Source organism: Lontra canadensis, unplaced genomic scaffold (genome assembly GCF_010015895.1).
Source record: "Lontra canadensis isolate GAN:19392208 unplaced genomic scaffold, GSC_riverotter_1.0 scaffold107, whole genome shotgun sequence".
NCBI classification, from domain to species: domain Eukaryota; kingdom Metazoa; phylum Chordata; class Mammalia; order Carnivora; family Mustelidae; genus Lontra; species Lontra canadensis.
In genome coordinates, this window is record NW_022631101.1 from 1,975,561 (window position 1) to 1,981,220 (window position 5,660).

Consider the following 5,660-nt stretch of genomic DNA (forward strand, 5'->3'; position numbering starts at 1 on the left):
CTCTCTCTCTCAATCTCTTTCTGTCAAATAAATAAACAAAATCTTTTAAAAAATTTAAAAAATATCATGTTAAGGTGTGGGAAACCTGGACCTGCCTGGGCCTCTGTTTCCCTATCTGTAAACAGATAGGACTGAACAAGACCCTGGTCCCTGTCCTTTTCATAGCCCTTCTATTTCCCAAATCAAAGCACTTCTAGCCATTAAGTTGTCCTCCTTTCTAGCACTCCCTGGGCACCAGGTCTCGTTCCCAGCTTTTATGTGAATGAGACCAGTGGGCAGTTCTTACCCAGCTCTCTGCCTACTCTGTGCCTGCACCGGCTCAATGTGGCTGGACACAAACACACGCTATGTGATCACCTGCCTAGGGATGGCCTGGAAGCCCTCATCTTGTCCATTCACTCTCTCACGTTCCTGGAATAACTACACTCCTTATTCTCACCCTAGACCCTGCTTCATTCTCAGAGAGAGAAGAGAAGCCATCAAACTGTTCCCAGGACAGCTACCTCCTACCTGCACCTGAGACCCTATTCTCTGCCTTCCTTCCTATTAGATACAGAGACACTCTCAGTGGACACTAGATCCCATCCTCTCTTGTCTGCTCAGGGACATAAATTAACCAATTCTTCTCTCTCTCCTGCACCATCCGTTGTCTGCTCTCTTCTAGATTGCTCTCATTGGCATAAAACACGTGTTATTACAAATATGCTTTATTAACCTCATCTAACTATAGCTCCAGTGTTTTGCTGTTCTTTATGGAATTATAGCAAAACCCTAAAAGAGAGAGCGAGAGAGAGAGAGAGAGATCTGTACTAATATCTCACCCCAGCCAGGATTTGGCTTCACAACTTGGCCAAATCAACTCTCGAGGTTACCAGTGACCTCCATGTGGCTCAACCCGACAGTCCAGTGACCTGCCCTCATGCCGCTTGTCTTCTCACTGATAACCACACCCTCTTCCTAGGTTTATTTTCTTCCCTTGGTTCCCAAGACCCTACACATTCATGATTTCCATCCTATCTCAGTGTCTGCTCCTTCTCTGTGGTTTCTTTGTGAGCTGGGGGTGGGGAGGGAGAGAGAGAGGAGGAAGGAGACAAAGAATGCCAAGCAGGCTTCACACCTAGCACAGATCCCCACGTCGGGCTCGATCTCACGACCTGGAGACCATTACCTGATCCGAGCCAAAGTCAAGAGTCAGATGCCTAACCAACTGAGCCACCCAAGTGCCCCGTCTTTAAACACTGGGGCTCAGCACTTGGTCTTCTTCTCTTGTTCTCCCAAATTTATAGATCTCTCTAGGCTGGACCTCACCCCAGAATTCAGACTCATATATTCACTTAGCTTCTCAACACTTCCACTTGGAAGTCCGTGGGGTACTCCATCGCGTCCAAAACCAAACTCCTGATCCCTTTCTCCCTGCCCCCCACCTGCTAGTCATCCAATCTCAATAAATGGAAACTTCATCTTCGCAGCTCCTCAGATCAAAAAGCCTCACAGTCATTTTGACTCGTTTCTTTATCTCCCTCCTGACACCCAATCCATCAGCGAATTCTGTCAGCTCTACCTCCGGAACATGTGCAGATTCTAACCACATCTCCCACCTCCACTGCTACCACCCTCATAAAAGCCACCATCATCTCTCATTTGAATGTTTTTTTTTAATCTTTTGTTTAAAAATATTAACCATTTTAAAGGGCACAAGCCAGAGGCATCTAGTACATTCACAGTGTTGTGAAAGCATTATCTCCATTTAGTTCCAAAACACTTTCATCATCCCCAAAGGAGACCTCACACCCATCAAACAGTGACTCCCCCATTCCCACCCCTACCCCCACCCCCAGTTCTTGGCTCCACTAATCTGCTTTTGTCTCTACGGATTTGCCTACTCTGGACATTTCATATGAACAGAGTCACGCAATGTGTGACCTTTGTGTCTGGCTTCTTTCACTCAGCATGTTTTCCAGGTTCCTCCATGTGGTAGTATGGACCAATACTCCATTCCTTTTTATGGCTGAATAATATTCCATGCCATAGATATATCATACCTTGTTTATCCACTCATCTATGGATAGACATTTGAGTTGTTGCCACCTTTTAGCTATTTTGAATGGGATGCTGCGAACATTCATGTCAAATATTTGTTTGAACACTGGTGTTCCATACTCTGAGGTCAACATCAAGGAGTCGAATTGCTGGGTCAGACGGTAACCCTATGTTTAACTTTTTGAGGAACTGCCAAAATATTTTCCATAGGTGGCACTATTTTATTTCACTCTAATTGTTCTAATAGCTGATTCTTTTTTTTTTTTTTTAAGATTTTATTTATTTATTTACTTGACAGAGAGAGAGCACAAGCAGGCAGAGAGGCAGGCAGAGGCAGAGAGAGAAGCAGGCTCCCCACTGAGCAAGGAGCCTGATGCGGGGCTTGATCCCAGGACCCTGAGATCGTGACCCGAGCCGAAGGCAGCAGCTTAACCCACTGAGCCACCCAGGCACCCCTGATTCTTTTTTTAACAAAAGATTTATTGATTTATTTGAGAGAGAGTGAGAGAGATAGGAGGAGGGGCAGAGGAAGAGGGAGAGAGAAACTCAGGCAGGCTCCATGCTGAGAGCAGAGCCCAATTCAGGGCTCAATCTCATGACCCATGAGATCATGACCTGAGCCACAACCAAGAGTTGGACGCTCAACCGACTGTGCCACCCAGGTGCCCCTTCACAGCCTATTCTTAACACAGCCACCAGCCTCACCAATTAACACATGAGTAAAAAAGTGTCCCTGCTGCCCTCAACCTTCAGTGGGTCCCATTTCAGAACAAAACCCAGAGACCTCACGGTGGCTTCCAACATCCTACATGACTTGGCCCCTGGCTCCCTCCCAGGTGTCTTATTCCACACTCCCATTCAGTATTGACTTCCTCCCTGATTTTTTTTTTTCTTAAGTAAACTCAACCCCCAACATGGGGCTCAAACTCATGACCCCGAGATCAAGAGCCACATGCTCTACCAAAAAGCCAGCCAGGTGCCCCTCCTCACTGTTCTTGAAATGCATCAGGCAGGCTCCAACCTCCAGGCTTTTGCACTCACTGTTTGCTTTTCTTGGAATGTTCTACCCCTGTACCCGCAAGGCTGGTTCCTTAGCTTTCTCCAGGTCTCTCTTCTAAGTCACCTTCTCTGGGGCACCTCTGGCTGCCTTATCCCCTTCACTCTGCTTTATTTTCTCCATAACATCTACCACAATCTGACATATATATACATTTGTTTATATTTTAATTCTTTGTTTCCCTTTCATGAAGCATGGACTTTTTCTCCTTATTCACTGATGTACCTACCCCCAACACCCAGAAAAGTGCCCGGAGCATAGGAGATGCTCAGTAAATGCTTGATGAATGAAGGAATGAATCGAACTCCATTTATGAATGAAGAAAGCAAAGCTTGAGGAAGAGGCGTGACTTATGGAAGCTTCCACAGCTGGTGAGAGGATGTTTTGGGATTCCTTTTTTTTTTTTCTTCCCCAATGTGTCTTGGATTCTAATCCAAGGTGGGGGGGTTGGCGCACAACCAGTTGGTGGCAATGGCAGGATTGGCCCTTAAGCTTTGGGGCAAGATGTTTTGTAATAGCCTTTGGCACACAATGGACACTTAAGTGCACGATGACGTGTTCAGGACGCGTTGATAGCCAAGCTCATGCCAGCTTCAGGGCCCTGATTTGCAAAGATCCTTCAGTGTGTTCCTAAGGTCCGAGGTCTTCATCACATTTGCAAAAGGAGGATATTTTAAATGCAATTGGTGAAGACTACTGTCTTTGCAATTTTACTTCCCCCCTCTTGCACTTCTCTTTACCGTGGGTGGTGGCAGAGTAGCATTTGTGGGATCTAGCGGAGGGGAAAGTGAGTTGAGGATACATTTAGGTTGGGTTTCATGGGATATGGGGACTTTCAGATATACTTAAATGGCCTAACTAGCAGTCCTGCTTTAGGAATGGATTCCAGGAATGCTCCTACTGTGACTGGAGTAGGTACAAGGCCCATAGTCTATTGTGGCATGACCCTATGCTCCATAGGCCTACTCCACAAGCACCTGTGGAGGTGAGTTAGTAATTAAAAGGACTGAGTGAGGGGTGCCTGGATGGCTCAGTTGGTTGTCTGCCTTTGACTCAGGTGATGATCCTATGATCCTAGGGTCCTCGGATCAAGTCCCACATTGGGCTCTCTGCTCAGCAGGTGAGTCTGCTTTTCTCTCTGCCTGTGCCCCTCCTGCCCGCCCCCCCACCCCGCCCCCACGCTCATTCTCTCTCTCTCTCAAATAAATAAAATCTTAAAAAAAAAAAAAAAGATTGAGCCAGAAGCTAGTCCACAAAAAACATTTTCCAAAACATAGCTAATGTGAGCTAAGCTTTGTGAAAGCTTTTACCAGTTTCCAAAATGTTTTGATGACATCACCAATTCTGACTTGTGAGGGTGAAACTTCTTCTAAACTATGGGGACTAAAAAAAAAAGTTCCACCAAGCGCATACTAGAGGAAAGTTCATTTACTTTTCTCTTCTCTCTGCAGACTAGGACATTATGAAATAAGTATATCCAGCCAAAAAAGTAGGCGACTACCACAAGAGGTGTGTCAGGCAGTAAATTAATAAAAACATTACGTTATCTTTGGGGATTTTGCAATGCTTGTGGTATTTGTCAGCTCTCTTAAATATGTAATTTGTTATTATTTCATATTCTAAGTTTTCACGTTCATACCCAACATTTTTTTTTAAGGTTTTATTTATTTATTAGAGAGAGCGCGAGCACTAGCACAAGCAGAGGTAAGGGCAGAGGGAGAAGCGGACTCCCACGTGATCAGGGAGCCCGATGGGGGGGTTAGAACTCAAGATCCTGGGACCATGACCTGAGCTGAAGGGAGACGCTTAACCTACTGAACCACCCAGGCACCCCTCGTACCCCAATTTTGTGCTAGTAATTTTGTGTTTCTTTTCTTCAGGAACGCCCCCTTCCCCTACTCTTCCACCAAACTCCGCAAGTTCTATCAGCCCCGTTAATGACTCATTGGCTCAGAATAGAAATACGTTCCCAAACTGTGCGATCCCTGGGCAGTGGCTGTACCTCTTTGCGATTGTTTCCTTAATAGCAAAATGGGGATGACAGCAGCCCCTACACCGCAGTTGTTGTTAAGTTTCAATAAGCCAAGGCCTGCAAAGCGCTTAATGCTGGCTTGGAACGGAGTGAGCAACGATAAACCCCTGCCCCACTTTACGCAAAGAATTCTCCGCAGCTCCCCGACGACCCGCCTCGGAGACCCTCCAGTGCGCCTGTGCTCCCAACTCTCCTCCAGCCCGCCCCTCCTCGTGGGCGCGTCTAGACCGCGCAGGGGGTGATGGGCGGAGTCAAGGGCCTACTTCCTGGATTTCCTGCCCCCTCCGAGGAACAACCCTCTTTGCATGACTGGCAGTAGGAATTAGCCAGTAATGATTGGAGCGAAGACCGAGGACTGGGCCCATTTAGGAATCTCTCATCCGAGTTGACCAATGGCAAACTTTGGAGGGTGGGTTCGTCTCTGAGGCGGGACACGGAGTGACGGGCGTTTGTTTTGACTAATGAGAACTCGGCTGCGAGTGAGCCAGGGCCAGTCAGAAGCGAGAAGGCCGGATCCTGGGGCGGGGCTGG